The 18,043-nt window shown below is 45.3% G+C and overlaps 1 long non-coding RNA gene across 1 annotated transcript; it reads right to left on the bottom strand.

Moving 5' to 3' along the window:
- Positions 1-11,212: 11,212 nt before the first annotated feature.
- On the bottom strand, positions 11,213-17,171 carry LOC147823200 (uncharacterized). The gene is made up of 3 exons (XR_015444266.1): positions 16,832-17,171; positions 16,329-16,384; positions 11,213-15,231 (listed from the first exon to the last, which is right to left on the bottom strand). It is a non-coding gene; the product is annotated as an uncharacterized LOC147823200 (long non-coding RNA).
- Positions 17,172-18,043: the final 872 nt, after the last annotated feature.

Raw genomic sequence — 18,043 nt, 5'->3', positions numbered from 1 at the left:
TCAAGAATAGAAATAAAGTGGAAATATAATAAATACTCAATTCCAAAACTAGGCAGAAAAAGGGAGAAAATTAACAACAGATCAGCAAATAGAAAATAACTAGGAAGACTGCACATTTAAATATGACCATATCAATATTTTTACTGGATGAGAAAGATGTAACTATCTCAACTGAAGGGCAAAGATAGCCAGATTGGATAGAAATGAAAGATCCAAAATACATGCTGTCAAAAAAAAACCTCGTATCAAATACAAAGGTAAGTATGGGGTAAAAGCAAAAGGTGATAACAGATACACAAATCATTTATCAAAGAACACAATCAGAGATCCAGTAGAGTAGTATATAGTCGCCAGTAGTTTCGTTAGCAGTAGTTGTGATTATAATGGATTTGTAGCCATTTCTCTTAACTCTGAAACTTAAGTTGGTGCAAGGTAGGAGGAATGCCCCACAGCAAGGTGGACACAATTTCAGCGAGTGCCTGTGAACGGGGAATTTTTTTCACTGGTGGCAAAGCCTAGGAACTTACTAGGTTACTCAGGCAGCAGTAACATTTCCTGCTCCCTGCTAATCTGACTTTTTGTTCCTTATCAAAGTTAAACATGTATTCAACTTACACTTTCTCACATCTTCACATAGGTGTATGTTAGTTTTTATGATTTTGAATAATTGGAATTCTTAAGGATCAAAGAGCAGTTTGGAAAAGTAAAAAGAAACTGAAGTTAGACTAGGCTTCAACTGTGTGATCTTGAACAAATTAGTTACCCTACCCTCAATCTATTTCCTCCTCTGAAAAATGGACTAGCTCTTCTCATCTCACAAGATTGTTGAGAAGATTAAATGCATCAATCTGTTTCGTTTTTAAAAGAGTTTTGCTATGCAGTCCAGGCTGGCTTTGAACTCATAATCCTTCTGCCTCAGCCTCCCAAGTGCTGAGATTATAGGTGTGAGTTACCACACCTGGCTAAATGAACTAATTTATCAGAAGCATGTAAGTGCCTGGCATAGAGCCTGTGCGCTTATAGAGCACTGTGCCTGTGATCACGCATGTGAGGGAGGGCAGCGAAAACCAGTTTGTCTCTGGGGGTGAGGGAGATGGGGCTGCACTAGAGACCTCATCTGGTCATTGAGCGCAGTGTGCTCCGGGTGGCTGGCCAAATGGTGAGGCCCGGCTCACTCCCCCCGAGCTCAGGCTCGGGACAGGAACATCAAAGTGCCAACAAGCTTTTATTTTTGTCTCATCTGGGGCCAAAATGGAAAACTCAAGCCCTGTGTATTTAACACGTACGACATAGTTACTAAAGATATCACGATGTGGCTACAGCAATAATAGCCATGTGGCATAGGGATCTGGAAGTCAGCAGCAAACTTCTGCAGACGTGTAACATAGCCAGGGAAGCTGGGACCATGGCACCAAGCTGTAATCTCAGCACTCAGGCAGGCTGAGGCAGGAGGCTCGCAATTTCAAGCCCAGCCTGGGCAATTTAGCAACTGAGACCCTGTCTTAAAATAAAGAATAAAAAGGCACTGGGAATGTAGCTCAGTGCAATGACCTCGAATTCAATCCCCAGCACAACATAAATAAAAAATACACAAGTAGAAAGTAAAAGGGCAAGTTAGAATTGGCCTTGACAGAAAATCTAAATGAGACTTGTAAATATAAGTAAAATGTACAAACCCATAATTTTAAACATTTGTTCATTCACTCAGTCATTTATTTATTCACCTTTTCTATCCATATATTTAAACTTTATCAAATATCAGCGAACTACCAGCTATTGCATTAAAATATTCAATGTAACTACCACCCCTTTCCACTCCCTGGTAGCAGACTATTACTTATGGCAGCAAGGGTACAGAGCGCTCTTCACAGGTGCTGCCCTGAATTCCTAGTCCTCGCTCCCTTCAAAACGGCACACAGTACTTCACGTCTGGCCAAGATGGGCCACCAAACCAGTAAGCCTTGATTGAGGCCGGAGCAAAGGCCAAGTTCAGCCCCTGGTCTTCAGAAGATGAAATGGAGCTGGGGAGTGAATTAGTCCTGGAAATGTTTCCAGCAGGTGATCTGCTAGACTCAGTAGGAGAACTACCTGGCTCATTAGCCAATATAGCTGGTTCACTGGATAATGCATTTGATTAAGTAGGTGCAGCATTATTTCTTTTAAAAGATGGGCACTTTCACACACACACACACACACACCAGCAGTGGGAGAAGTAACTACTTTAAAGCAACTTTGTTTATTTCTATATTCATCTTCCTCCTCTTAATGCCCGACCTTGCATTTGGAGGAACCGTGCGCAGGTGTGTACTGTGCTGATATGGGCAGAAATCTGGATTTGGCTATTTCAGTAAATCACTATCATCCAAAGTGGTTTTGAATTCTGTCAGAGGAGAGAGAGAGAGAGAGAGAGTGCTCAATTTGCTATGTAGGCAGAATGGCACTGTTTTCATATTGCTGAAATCCACAGCTATAAAATCTTTATTTGCAAATCAGGCCTCTTTTTAACTGTGCTGGGTGTGGGCACCAAAACAGCAGTTATGTAGTAGCTTCTGCCTTCTGCCTCCTCCTCCTTACAGGGTAAGAAGGAGGCAGGAGATGGAATCCCTGAGGAGGAGCAGTTGTTCCCTTGTGGGTCCCCATGTCACAACTAGAGACCGAATACCAAGTGGTATCTAAACTCAGTCTGATGAAATGTTCAGAAACCTGAATTTTGGGTACCTTTGCCACTGGGTAGGAAAAACTGGAAGGTATCAGAATTCCCTGGAGACCTTGTTAAACCGTGAATTTCTACACACAGATGGTGTCCCCTGTAAATTTTTAATAATTGTCTCCTTAAGGAAGAAAATATCTGATTTGCATTTGCCAATTTCTGTGGTGTAAATATTTTCACAATAGCCAGGCTCAAACTAGCAGTGTGCTCCACTGGCCATGGAATTAAGAGGAGGTGCACACAGTCCCTCCCCAGGGTTTGTCCTCACAGCTCAGCACCAGCACCATTGCCCGCTCTGATCGGCAGGTCTGCAGGGAGCCCAAGAATTTGCACTTCTGACACATTCCTGGGGCACAGATGCTGGCAGCCTGAGATTATTAGGTGCTGAGCCTCATGGGACTTTCTCTGGCTTTGGAGACTTGCTGCCTTCCAAATACCTTTCTTAGAACCATTTCTTTCTTGTATCATGCAGGGGCTCTGTGCAGGCCATTGGAAAGAACTCTTAAGCATGCTCCCCTGGCTCTGAACTATAACCTTGGGAAAGCTGAATGAATCAGCTCTTCCAAAAGGAAACTGCATATGCAGCCTTGGCTTCTTTATACCTCTTCCTTTCATAAGCATGATTATAAGAAACCAAGTCTCATTCTGCTTTGCCTGCCAGTAAAAAATAAAAATCCACTGATCTGAAATGAGCAGAGTAAACTAGCTTGCGTCCCCAAACACAGAACTCAGTTTCTAGTATTCGCTCCATCTTTAAATCGCCTCATCCATGTGTTCATTAATTCCCTCATTTCTGCAACTAATATTTGAACCCTTAGGATGGCCCCGCACTGGGCACCCAGATATAGCAGTGAGTGAAGCAGACACAGCAGCTGACCCAGAGAACTTAATTTAGTATGAAGGAGAGATTAAATATCAAGTCAATTCATAGTAAGTGCTTCAAAGAGTAAGTCCAAGATGCTTGTGGGCACCTAGGGTGGGGCTGAACTCTGTGTCAAGAGGAGGGAAAAGACATGAGGTGTGGCAGCGGGAGGAAGAGGTGCAGGGCAGGAACAAGCATTCCGGGAAGGGAAACTCGGAGTGGACTCTGGAGTTCACCCTGTGAGCAGGGGAGCCCAGAGACGGATCACAAGCAGATGATTCCTTAGTGATTCCAGCTGAGGGAAATGCTGCCTCTGAACATGGCACCACCTGTGTTGTCTCCGGATCACAAACACAGACGTTCTCTCCCCTGGGTAAGGTTCTTCCCGGCGGATCTCGTCTCAGTTCTGTTTAGGTCAGCCAGACCACTCAGAATTAGTCTCCAACTGTTTTTCTCTTTCATCAGCTACACTGTAAATTATTTAAGGGCAAGGAGGCTGTCTTCTGTTCCTTCTGAGGCTCCATCGTGCTTGTGGGATGCTGGGTCATTAGCACCCAGCCATGGGGGACTGGAAAGAGAACTAGATGCAACAAGAGGAGACCAAAATTCCAGTCCCCGTCCTACACTTACCAGCTGGGAGACCTCCAAGGTCTTAGTTGTGCTATAACAAATACCCAAGGCTGGATACTTTATAAAGAAGAGGTGTTTATCCAGCTCACACTTCTGGGGATGCCCGTATCTGCCTGGCTTCAGGTAAGGGTCAGATGGGGGTTCAGGCCATTGCAGAAAAGCAGAAAGAGGAAGTGTGTGTGACACAGCATGCAGGCACAAGATAGAGGGGAGAGGCCAGGCTTACTCTGTGACAGCTCCCCATCTGGGTAGCCCACATAGTCCCACAGGCCGCTGCCTCGAGCAAAGAATTAACCCCTCACAGAGGCCCAGACACCTTCCACGGTGCCAATTGGGCCCCAGTCCTCAGCGTGGGTTACGGGGAGACAAACCACTCTCAGCCATGACGGGATTTAACACCTCGGAACTCCAGATATCCTGTCTGGAAGATAGGGAAACCACATGCATTTCATCAAGTGGCTAGGAAAGGCTGCTGCAGGCAAAACGGCTGGAACGCTGTTCTCGTGTGAGCCGCCATAATTAGGCGCGCGGTGAGTGGTCGCCGGACACAACCTTGCCACTCAGGAGAACCACCCAACCCCTGGCATGCCTGGGCCTCCCTGCTTGTATTTGCAGGGCAGAGGTGAGTGCGGGACTGTGGCCAGGACCGAGCCCAGGAGAACATACTTGGAAGCTCCTCTCGCAGCCTGCCTTTGGCAGTCTCTGCCCTGCATGGCTCGCTCTTGTCCACACCTGGCCCCTAGGAGCAAGTCATGCTAGGTTCCCCAGTGCAGAGGGCCGCTGCCTTTAGGAAAACACTTCTCCAACAGAAGTTCACAGCCCATCACATCCGAATGACCGGGCACTTATTCAACCTGCAAGTGAGTGGTCTCAAGCAGACCTCCTAAGTCCCAATCTGAATCCTAACTCTTGAAGTTTGATGTGGTGGACAGCAGCCCATGCTGTGAGCTCACTGTGAGAGAACAGAACTTGAACGCTGCCTCCTCATTTGGCACCTTTAATTATAGGTCACATTCATCTGTACCTGTACCCGAGGCTGCAAAGGTTAAACAAGCTAAGGTATGCGCAGTGCTTAAAAAGAAAGCACCTGAGGAATGGTCACATTTGTATGTCACCCTGGCCCAACAGGCTCCGCATGATGTCTAGAAAAGCAAACTGAGTTACCAGAGGTCGCTGAGCTAATCAGCAGCTGAGCGAGACTGAAGCCCAGACCCCTAACTTCTAGTCCAGCACAATTTCCACCACACCAGGCTGTCCCTGTGAGCCCTGCACTGCCCTGAATGCTTCTCTCGGTGGGGCCAGGCCTGGTGGCTAAGCAGGGCTCTGCACAGCTGCCCTTATTAGCAGTTTATCTGGCTGTTGCTTGAGCAGCCCCAGTCCAGGTGACCTCCTGGGTCCTTCAGGCACAACTGAGTTTGCATCACCTGACAGGCAGCCGTCTCCGACCATCAGGTGAATTGCACAGCCTTTACACCTGGCCTGCGCCAGGGGTCTCAATGCTTTGCCTCTCTTGCCACCCACAGGTCCCCACGGCCCCTCCCAGCCCTCCTCCCCTTCTCTAACAGCTGTGGGCACTCATGCTCAGCATTGCAGTCCTGATGCAGACGTGACCGAATGGCAGGCGCTGAAGAATACAAAGCTCGAGCCACTCCCATTGCAGAGCCAGCCCTGCCTTTCTGAGACTGGGGGAGATTTCATTTAGATCAAGATGGTTTCTGGTGATATGGATGTCCCAGTCTCCCCTTGAGAAAGAAACAGATGAGGGGGCCCGGGGAGCCAGAGGCTGTGCTACAGCAGCCTAGTCCCGCAGGCCGGAATTCCACCTCTGCCTTTCTCCAGCCCTGGTTAAGATTTCGGAGGTGTCTGTCCCAGGGCACCCTGAAGCCTGCTTGGGGTACTCTGCACCCACTGCCTATCCCAATCCCTCTCTTGCAAGCCAGACACAAGAAAGGTATGCTTGGGCAAGACAGCTCAAGGGTTCACTGAGGGTGCTGACCTAGGCGGTTCCAAATGTCTCTCCTACCTCTGACACACTGCAGTCCTCCAGCCCACTCATACTTAGCTGTTTCCAGGACTGAGACAGGGGCATCAATAAGCCAATATGTCTACAGCATTTTAGCAGACTTTATAGCAGAGGTTCCCAAACTGTCTCTATGCACGGTACCCTTAATATTTTGGTAAGGTTTTTAAAAACAGTCTTATAGGCAAAAAGAAATACCTACCAGTTCTGCTTATTAAGGAGGTAGGTCCAAAGAACTTAATCAGTATTTATGTCCTAATAATACAATAGCCACTCTTAAACATACACATAAACTGGAAGAACATGACACATTAATGTCAATGAACAATAATTATTAGCAGGATGGATGTACTTGTTGGGCACTGTGTGACTGACTTCTCAAGCTGTGGAATCAGATTAGACACTGTCTCCCCTGTTTCTTGTTCCACCTGGACTTTTGTGAGGTACATATTTTTATTATTGCAGTCATCAATAATCTAGCTTTGTAAAACTATGATACCACTGGAAGGAATACTGTGTGATGGATCTGATGTTGTGATAATGTCTAATGTTTACCACAATGTCTGATAGGTGTCAAGTACCACTGTATATCCTTAGAAATTTAAAATATCCTGCAACACTGTGACACCAGCACCACATGGCACCTTGTCCAGAATCTGGGGATTCAGGCCCTACTGCGTCATTTCCTAAACTCTTACTGGAACTGCCTGCTCCCTGCAGCCTGCCCCCCAGAAATGTCCTGGTGGGATCTTCATTACATTTCTGCCACTGTGGGCTCTCAGATTTAGAGGTGTGGGCCACTTCTGCATTCAGAAAAGTTAATAGAACAGTCTGGCTTGAGGATCTGGAAAAACTTTGTACATTTTCTTTCATGGCCCACGCCTAGAAATATCGAAGCAGAAGACAGCATGTAGTTAGGCAACTCACACTAAATGTCTAGTGGTGTGGATACACATATGCCTAGTCCTAAACCTGTTCAGAAAAAGAGAAAATAAACGGAGGCGTGATTCAGTCAAGCTGGCCACACACTTGATCGAGGACTGGAACCCACATCTTCCTGCCTTGGGAAACTAAACACCTAGCCGATTATGATGCACAGTTTGGATAGGACAGGATATGGGAGCTGTAACATGGCAGCAGTCATACTAAGGACTCAGTGACATCACAGCGGACTGGCAGCCGAAGCTAGGAATTCTGCAAGAGCGACACCCAAAGGAGCTGACTGGTTACACCCAAGAACACATGGCCTGACCACTGCAGCTGGAGCAGTGGACAAGATGGAGGGGCACTAGCACAAGAACCTGATAAACAGGCACGGCAGATGGGACTTAGACGCGACCCTCTCCAAGGAATAACTGAGTTCCGCTCACGAGCCATCTACTCAGCCTCCAGAGAAGTGGACTCCACAGGACCCCCATGGGACAGGCACTCCCTCCCCGGCCGGCCACCCAGAGTTGGCCTGAACCTGTGTTCAGTGAGTGCCTTGGACTTGATTTGGTCTCAGTTCACGGGAGCGACAGGGATCGGGACCTTATACCTCATCGTGTGTGTCTTGTGAAGTAGGGGTTTGATGTGTGAATAAACTGTGCGTGGGAAAGACACGACGGGGCTGTTGCCAAATCTGTTTGGGTCCCTCACTCTCCTCTAAGGTGCTCCCAACAGGGGCTTGGTCACCACATGCGGCAGAGTTCAGAGCTGATGTGCTTTGGGGAAGTGAGTGGATAAAGTGGATTAACCCACTAATGAATGCAGAGCTCAGGGGGCTCATCAGGAATGCGGCCTAACTGGGTGAAGCTGATCACTAAGAGTGTGGCGTGACTGGGTATATTTTGTCCCTAGCCACTTCCTCCTCTGCTCCTTCTCTTCCTGTTTCCTGGCTGCCATGAGGTGAGCAGCTATCCTGCACCACACCCTCTCCACAGGATGCTGTGCTCACCAGAGGCCCCGAACGAGCACCACAGCCAGGGGACCAAGGACTGAAACCTCTAATATCAGGAGCCAAAATAAAATTTCCTCCTTTCAGTTGTTTTGCTCAAGTATTTGGTCACAGCAATGGAAAACTGAGTAATGCATACTGCCTCTTTGAAAGTGTGGTTTTTCTTACCATGGATCCCAGATGGCCCACTTGGCAGGAACACCCAGAATGATATCGTAGAGTCCTTGACAACCAACAATTCTCCGGCCAGCTTTCTGCAGTCTGAGCCCACCCTCTTCCCTAGCTCCATGTGTTTGCTTACCTCCCACTGAATCGCTCCATATCTGGCAAACCTGCACCTGGCCCTGTCTTTCCCACACAGAGATGGGATGTTTCCACAGATGTTTCCCTCATTGGCAGTACTAAGAATTATCTCCTTTCTTGTTCCCCTTCTGCCTCCTCTGCCCAATTCACATGACAACTGGCTAGGAGAGAATACCAAGGGTCCTTTAAGCAGAAAAACCAAAAGCTATAAAAGAAAAAGAAATGCCATTTGCTTAGCATGGAGGATGGAGAATTTAGAGACCATTGCTTCAAGTTACAGGGAATCTATTAGACCAGGTTCATAGACATTTACTTCTTCCTCTTCCAGGGTCGGCCCTAGAATCCCCAGGTCTATCTAGAAACCAAATGTCAGGAAAGCTGTAGCTCTCCCTCCATGCCCAGCCATTAATGCAAGTAGTGGAGCACTAATTCCTTGAATTAGCTTTTGGCTCATCTCATCTGCATTTTTTCAGAAATTTCCTTTATCAACAACCTAAAGGTATTAAGACTTTGGGTGAGACAAATTAAAATCCTGGCAAGGATGAGAACTCTTCCCTCCTGTTTGGTGGGATTGCCGGCTCAGCCACCACCTAAACCTAACCTGCAGGTCCTCACCAAACCTAACCTGTAATGTTCTCACCAAAGCTAACCTGCAGCAATTGCCAGCTCCTGGGACAGCACAGACAGCTGCACTCTGCTGTCCTAATAGCTGCCACACTGCTTTTTCTCCTACTGCTCTCCTTTCTTCTCTTTGCTGTCCTTCTCTTCTTTGTCTTTCTTTGTTTATTTTAAGTAAAAGTTTTCACATATCTATTCCTGAAACAACCTATTAGAGCAAATCATAGAGACAGAGAAAATTGTATTCCCAATGAAGTATGTCCAACTGGCTGTGGTGACATTTTGAGCTTGACCATGGTAAGATGCTAGTAACACTGATACATATTCAAGCTGTGTGCCATCTCAGGTACATTCCTTAGAGATCCAACTTGGTTTTTCTCCAGTGTCCCCTCTCAGAGTTGGACCTGATTTTATTACCAGTTTGCATTTGAATCCACTGGGGAATGGAACAATATTGCTTTTGTTCTTTGGCCAGGAATTACTTGATTCTGAAAGTCTTGTGAGAAGACCTGCTACCTCTTCTTACTTTCCTATTGAGATGATTCCTTTTTCAGAGTACTGTTTAGGCTTTGACAAGTGCATGTAGCCGTATGTAAATAACCATGCATAACCGTGCATGATACAATGAAAATATAGGAAGTTTCCACAACAACAAATAAATCTTCCTATTCTCCTTTGTAGTCAATTCCTATGCCCACCTTAGGCCTATCAATTAATCAGTTTTCTGTAAGTTTGCCTTTTTCAGGCAATGTTCAGGAATCAGAATGGCACTGGATGGAGGCTTGAAATTTCAACTCCTTTCCCTTAGCATGACTGAGGGAGGAGATTAGAGCATCCCAAACTGGCTGGGCAAGCGCATGTGACCTGTCAGTGACAGAGGGCCGGCCATGTGCCCAAGCCCTGCACCTGGCACCAAGCAGAGGATGCTGTCTTCAATCCTTCCCATGAGAACTCAGGCAGGCTTTTGATAGGACAGGGTAGCCCTGATGGCAGCCCGAGGAATGCAGGATACAAAGGCAGGGGCCATCAAGCTATGGCCACTGCTGAATCGTTCACAGTGTCTCTCTCTCTCGCCCTGCAGAGTGCACTTCTTTTCTACTTTTAATTTGCCCACATTCACTCTGTAGAATATGTTTCCCTTCTTACATTTCATAAATATAAAACCTTGCACCTTTCGTGCTTGTTTTGTCCAGTTCTTTGTTCAGGACAAGAAGAATCTAGAAAGATTTTCTAGAAGGTGTCTCCAGAACCCCAGAATACAGTAACACAATGAATTGAAATTCATCCTTGTCATTACATGTGTCAGTCGTGTGTTCTTTATTGTTACATAATAGTCCGCTGTATGGCTGTACCATGGTCTGTCACTTCACCAGTTACATAATGTTTATATGATTTCAAGTTTTCAGTGATTATACATAAACATACGTGAACATTTTTATACAAGGTTTTTTTGACCATAAGTTTTTTTCTTAGGTAAATACCCAAGAATGGGATTCTTGAGTCATCTGGAAAGTGTATGTTTCATTTTATAAGCAGGTGCATAACAGTTTTCTGCAATAATTCTACCAAACTGCATTTTTGGCAGTAATGCACGAGACTTCCAAGTGCTCTGCCCTCCCCCAGCTCTTATAATGTCAGGTGGTTTTAGGGTTATTTTTTCCCTTCTGAAATTTCAATTATTTTTGTAATACTGTTGTTACACCTCAATCTTGGTTTTATCTTGTATTTTCCCTAATGTCTTTCTCTAACATCTTACAAAATATTTTTCCTGGTTTTTTCATGGATAGTTTGTTTTCTGTTTATTGAGCTTAGAGAGCTTTTATACATTCTGGAAGCAAATCCTTTGTGTTTTATAAATATTTTCTCCTCTTCTGTGACTTGTCTTTTCATCCTTTTAACAGTGTCTCTTGAAGAACAGAAGTCTTCATTTTTTTAACCCCAGCTTATCAATGTTTTCTTTTATTGATGATGCTTTTGATGTCATATCTAAGGAATCTTTGCTTAGCCCAAGGTCACAAAGATTTTTTCTCCTGTTTTCACTCAAAGAATTCTAGTCTTAAATTTTGTATTTTAGTCTATGGTGTCTTTTGAGTTTCATGGGGTTTTTTTCTTTTGATCTTTGAAGGACAGAAAGTCAGAAGTAGAAGAGAAATTCCACTGAATGCCTTAAAGGAGTTGGTCGTGTGACACCAGCTCACCATCTCAATGGAGGCCACATGATGTAGTGTTGAAACTGAGGCTGTGGTGTGGAATGCCTGGACCTGAATCTGTTTTCCGAGTCCCAGGTTGTAACACAGGGGGATTACTTATATGTTCATGTAAATGTGTGGTTATCAGCAAAGTTAAGGTTAGGGCCGTGTCTTGGTTACTTTTCTTGTTATTGGGACAAAATACTCAATACCCACAAGTTAAGCAGAAATGGTTTATTTCAGTTTTCAGAGGTTTCAGTCCGTAGTTGGTGGTCTCCAAGGCAGGGGGGCATGGCAGAGGGGAAACAGTCCATGGCAGGCATCGCAGCAAGGCAAGCAAGAAGCCTACTGGTTGGTCCCATCCCACCCAGGGTGGAGCTTCCTATCACCCATACCCAGAACAACGCTAAACTAATCAATGAACTAATCCAATGGACACACATCCCTACACCATATCTACATGCCCTGAATCCACATGTACAAACCCTAGCTCCGGCCACCTCTGAAAAGCCCCACCCATGAGCACATGAGGCTTTGGGGGTACTCCTAGACACAGCCATAGCAGGCTAGGACTGTCATGTCACTGGGCTTTATAACAAAGTGCAAAGTCTGGGCCTGATGCTGGGTGAGGCAGATGAGATCTCTCAGCTGGGGAGCCCAGTCTGATCTGTCCAAAGATAGTTGCCAGAGTGGTTTAGCTCTCCAAGCTAGAATACCCAGCAGAGGCATGAGGCCAAGCCAACCACACCCCACTCTGAACATACTGAGCTTTCAGCCTGGGCGCTGTATGTCTTTCTTGGATCTGCATTCAAATGGGCCACTTGCTTCTTTGGGGTCTTCTCACCTGCTTAGGAGTGCCATTGCTACACCTGCCCTCCTGCTTTCCACACTTTCCAGCTTTCAGTCTTCTGTTTGCAAAGAGCACCTATGACCTTTTTGGGGGGACACTTTCTTCCAACAGAGACACCCCCCTGCCATAGTCCAGAAGGGAATTCTTCCAAATTCACAGCTAGATATGACCCAAGATATTTGTCTTCTATGTCTCCAGCCTCAAGGCAGCTGTGATCATTAATCCTATTATGTCAGCTTTACTGGATTAAGAAAGGCCTCGGAGATGACTAAAGGATGGCCCTGGGTGTGTCTGAGTGGGTCAGGGCGACATGGCCTGGATAATCTATGTGATTCCTAACCCACTCCTCTCTGGCACTGCTCCCCAGCCCCACTTCCTGGCTGCCATGAACTAAGCAGCTTTGCTCCTCCATGCCTTTCCACCATGAGTTTTCTACCTCAGAGCCAACCCACTATATAATGAATGTCCTGAAACCATGAGCTAAAGTAAACTTCTTCTCCTTTAAGTAGCGGGTGGCAGGTATCATGTCCAGCAATGGGAAAGCTGACTGAAACAGCAGGGCTACCCTGAAGTCCTCTGGGAAACAGATATACAACAATTTAGGCAAGAGGCAGTGAGGCATCAGGGGTGGAGTTGGAGCACACTGGTGTTGAACTCAATTTGGGGTTCAAATCACAATGCTGGCACTTACTTATTTTGGCACTCTGGGCAAAGCACTTAACCTTGACTTCCTAACCTCGGAGAAAAAAATATCGAAGTCTTTACTGGGTTTCATGCGCATTTGATGATATAATAAGCGAATGTGAAGTAGCTGGGGCATTGCATCAACTTCACGACTACGATGACACAGTTTGCTCAGCCTTCCCTTCCCTTCCCAGGCATCTCCTTCTCCGGTCTAATCAAAACGCCCCCTGCTGCTGGCCCAGCTCATTTCGGATGATCACATCCAGTCAATGGCCCTCAGACTCTCAGATCAGAGTTGAGAATATCCTAATGGCTTGTGAATTCTTTGAAAAGGACATGTGTATGTATAGTGCAATCCACTTGTGAACAACTTGTAGCAGGTCAATTACTGTAAATGCCCTAAACAGCCTTAATTGATTGTCGTGTGTGATCTGAAGTTCTGATTAATAGAGTCTTTGTTTAAAGGGAACACTTTTCTGAAAGAGAAGGGGGAACACCAGTGTCTACTTTTGGCAATATCCTGAATTGTGAGGCTGCAGACTGGTCTCCACTGCCAACTCCCTGTGTCCGGCTACCTGCCGCATGAGTGAATGTGTCTCCTGTTTGTTGGGATGTTTGGAGAGAATCAGCTGGGATGATCTGTTGCTGGAATAAATTTTTCCCAGGTTGCCTAGGCTGCAAGTGCTATTTTGTCCTCCCAGACGAGGGGCTATCTTGTGCATCTTAATCCTATGTAGCCCCAGTGACTCACCATAGCTCTTTGGGGCTTAACTTTTAATTCCCTTGACCTTGAGGTTGCAAACATCAATCCTTGCGCGTTGCTTTACCTTCATTCCTGGGGCAGTTATGTGCATATCTAACCCCTGCATGCACATGAGTATTCATTTGCCTGAAAGTCTTAAAAAATGCTAATGTGCGGTTGGGTTAGATTTCTACAGCCAAGACGCTGACCTCAAATGTTAATCATCTGGAGGAGCTGAGGGGAGAAAGAGGAAGCTACCCCCGAGCACAGCAAGGCAAGCTAATGAAAATGAACCCCCGTTTTAAAGCATCTCTCCCACCAGCAGGCTATTCATTTTCCTCAGGTGTACATCTTGTTTTCGATCAGACAGAAGCAGTGATCTGATCAACTTTTTGATTGAACAAGAAACACAACAAGACACGGCCAATTCACATCATGTTTCTTGGGTAGTTCTGGATAGAAATTTGCTTCTTTGAATTCCATTTCTGTTTACTCAACATGATCTCAGATGTTTTTCCCGTCTCCATCTTTTTCACCTCTACCTCCTCTGATCAGGACCCCCCGCCCCCCTCCCCTGAGTGTTTTCTTATATGCTGCAGAGTGGTTACAGATCAGATGGGAAACTCAAGGCTCAGGAGAGTTGTGTCTTAACTCGAGATAGGTGCCTGGCTGGAGGTCTTGGTGTCACTCTGAGGGGCATGGCCAGTGGAGCTCTAGAAGGCTGGACTCACCCAGCCTCGACCTGGGGCCACAGCCATGCAGCCACTGTACCCTCACCACCCTGACAGCCTGGCTTTGGTTATTCATTAAGCATCTACCTTAGGTCAAGCCCTATGCTTGGGACAGTGCATCTGATCTCATTTGGTTCTTACAACCCTTCTATGACAGATGATATTACCAACCCCACTGTAAGTTCACAGATGATCCAGCTACTAAGCGGTAGAGTCGAATCTGAATGTAGGTCTTATGACTCCAACGCTTATCTTTATAACTCTGTATCACTGTCTACAAATTACCATGCAATTTCTTTCCAGAAAATCAGGATGGACACACAGGACAACGTTTCCATTGCTGGAGAAAGGGATGATCTTCCAGGCCAACAGGTGCAAAGTTTTAAACAATGAAATGAAGAACTTGCATGTGAGGAGCTATGGGATTTATGCAAGGTTGTGCAGCTCCTGGGCAGGCATAGCTGTGGCTTAGACTTGTGTCTCTCTGATTCTAAGTATCACACTAAGCTTGTGTTGCTCCAGTCTGGATGCCTGCCCAGTTGAGGGGATGGAAAGAATAAAAAGCAAGAGGAACCGAGCCAATCCCATGCCACCCCTACCCAGAGGAAGCTGGTGCCTCAGCACAGCCGTGGACTGCCAGGTCCTTGTGTATCTCAGGGCCATAGCCTGGTCTTCCCACCACTTAAACTCGCTGTGGTTCATCTGGACTCTGACTTGATATCTTCTTATGAACATGGAGAAGAAAACAAAACAACAAAGTACTCACAAATCCCAAGCAGCATTGGAATACCTCTGAGCTTTTCTTGGGGTTTTCTTAGGTATCTGTGGAATACAGCTCCTGTAATTTGTAGCAGAGTCTCACTGTATCTCAGCTAACCTGGTCTTGTTGTTTGTCTCACAGGAAGAGGAAGGCGACCTCGGAAACAGAATTTCAGGCTCCATCAGGTCTGAAGTTCCTGATGGGTAAGAGGGAGAGAGAGCAGAACTGCATATATTGAAGGGTGAGTCCTATCTCATCCCCAGCTTCACTTTGGAGAACAGAGTTCCTATTAATGCAGTAAATTGCAGACCGAAAAACAGGATAAGAATTTTACTCTGGGATTTTCTCGTAGGTGTTCCTCTGCCCATATAATGATTTGTCCCTTCACAGAATCTATTCCCAAAGGTCCCTTTCACATGAGAAGACCTAAAATAAAAAGAGGCATCTCTTGGGGTTAAATCACATTTTCATTCTGGGGATATTTCTAAGAGGGAAAATGAGGAACGCAAGCAGGTTGGCTTAGTCTCTAAACCTAACTCTACCAATTTTCTACCTGATGTTGTAAGGAAACCAAACACATCTGTGCTGCATATACATTGAATTAGATTAGCAAAGACCCTGTGGTTATCAGCTAGTACAGACGGTTCCACTGGTATAGATGAGTGCCCATCAAACCTGAGCCATGGCAGATCACAGCCAGTGGAGTGTTTATTACTAGTGTGAGTGCCAAGCGCTATTCCACTCCATTTTAGAGTTATAACAGGGAACAAAATCAACAAAAATCCAGGCCTGCTTTATTAAAAAAATAAAGAGATAAATGAGGTGGGTCAGGTAATGGGCAGCATGATGATGAAAGGAAAGAGGCAAAGGAAGACCCATGACAATGGTCAGCACAGGAAGAAGCGCCCTGGATGGACACAGCCCATCCTCTGTCAACCTATTGCTCCTCCCCACCATCATCCTTAGCCACTGTCTCCTGCATTTCAGCCCAGAGAGCCTCCCTTTACAAGGGGTTTACTAAACCCAGCTGTGTCTGTACTGCTGGACCCAGGTGTCCAGTTGCCCCCAGCTTCCTTCCTTGTTCTGTATCCATTCCTTTCTTCCTGCTCCTAGTGTCTCTCACTCTGCTCCATTTCCTGGGCTTTCCTGCATGGCCCTACTGTGGACTGTTTTTGTCTTGGTCTTCTACTTCTTGCCACAAGCCCAGCCCCTGCACTTAATGGTCTCCACATTCTCCAGAAAAGCGTTGACCTTTGCTCTGCTTTTCCCACACCCCGGCTTTTGGAACCATACCTGCATTCTCTGATGGGTGCTTATGTGAAGCTATCTCTGTCTTCTCTCTCCAGCATCTAAATGGAAAATAAAGGATTATCGTTAAATACCTTCAAACAAAGAAACAGCCATTCCCTGTACAATGCACTTACACGCGGTGCTTTTCTTAAGATGTTCTTTCTCATCTGAAAGAACACGAGCCTGCCTTGGGCATAGACACCACAATCCTCTGTTGCTCCCAAGATGGAAATTTATTCACAGAACAATAATTCCTTGGAGGTGGGGCTCCCCCATTTATTCAACCATATGCCTGATGTGCTCTGAATTTCCTTTAGTCCTTCCCCTCCACAATATCTTACTACAGCCAGGGTTCCGAGGTTAATTATATACCTCCCTACCTTTAATATAATTTCTTTTCTTAATCCACTTAAAATACATGTCCTTCAGAAACAGGATGCTGGTTTTCCTCATCTAAGATGTCATTTCACTAAATACCTAAGCAGATTTTCAGATGCGCTAATTACCTTCCAGCTCTCTCGGGCAGAACTGCCGTTTACTCCCTCATCCCAGCCACCGACATGGTTGTGTGCTGATGTCCCCGGCCTCGTGGCCCAGCTGTGCCCTTTCCTTTTGGTTACCCATCTGCCTCTGTCCAGGAAGCCAGTACCCGACTGCTGGTCTTCAGAGGTCTTCAAGCCACTAGCTTTGGCTCCTTTCCACCCAAGTGTCTCCCTGGTTCTCCAGCGAGAAAATGCACTCTGGTAAAGATTGCTGAAATTAGTGATGTTACGGAGATTTTATAACTCTATAACATACCATGGAAACGGCAAATGATTATGGACTTATTTCTTGTTCTTTTGTTAAAAATATTATATCTTATGTGAAAGTTAATTTGGAGAACTTCCAGTTATGCAGTCAGCCCTGAATACACACCAGTTCCTGAACCCACTTTCATTTGAAAGGTAAGTTTACAATGGTCTGAATGTTTGCTTTGGCTTCTGTGTGACCATCTCTCCAACCCCAGAGGTGCTATATATTACCATGTTTAAACAGTGGATTTAAAATAAACAAGGATAGGATACTGACTGGAAAAGCAAAGAAAGAGAATCTGAGTTATTTTAGTTTTGTCATCCTGTGTGATCACTTGTGTATTTATTTATGTTTAACATTTAAAATAATGAATCAGAATATAAACTGTGAAGTACAAATTTCAGTTCATACATGAAATGTCTTGCTGAATTTGAAAAATATCTTTACAATTAAAATTTACCCAATATAATTGTTAATTTCTGAACTAAAATATGAATTAAGAGGAAGGCAGGATTTTATAAAAATTTATTCATTATTAGGCTGTCATGTACTTTAAATATTATTATGTTAGACTACTATCAAAAGGTCAAAGTTGAAGCTATTAGGCTAGGCTGACATAAAAAAGTAGAAGTTTGGGTTTTTGTTATTGTTGTTGTTTTTGTTCTAACAGAAAAATGGAGAAGCAAACTTATGACTGCCTTCATTCATAATATTTCTAAATTTTATAAAGAAATTTGAAGTGGACACCCAATATTAAATGACATTGACCCAGTGTCTTAGTTACTTTGTCTTGCTGGGACAAAATGCCCAACACCCACAAGTTAAAGGAAGAAAGGTTTACTTTAGATCATAGTTTGTAGAGGTTTCCATCCATAGCTGGCTCCAAGGCAGGGTGGCATGACAGAGGGCCACTGCAGAGGAGAAAC

This window comes from Heterocephalus glaber, unplaced genomic scaffold (assembly GCF_053883595.1).
Source record: "Heterocephalus glaber isolate CG9 unplaced genomic scaffold, H.glaber_assembly_v1.0 deba00001600, whole genome shotgun sequence".
Classification (NCBI taxonomy): domain Eukaryota; kingdom Metazoa; phylum Chordata; class Mammalia; order Rodentia; family Bathyergidae; genus Heterocephalus; species Heterocephalus glaber.
This window is presented reverse-complemented; position numbering and strand designations above follow the sequence as displayed.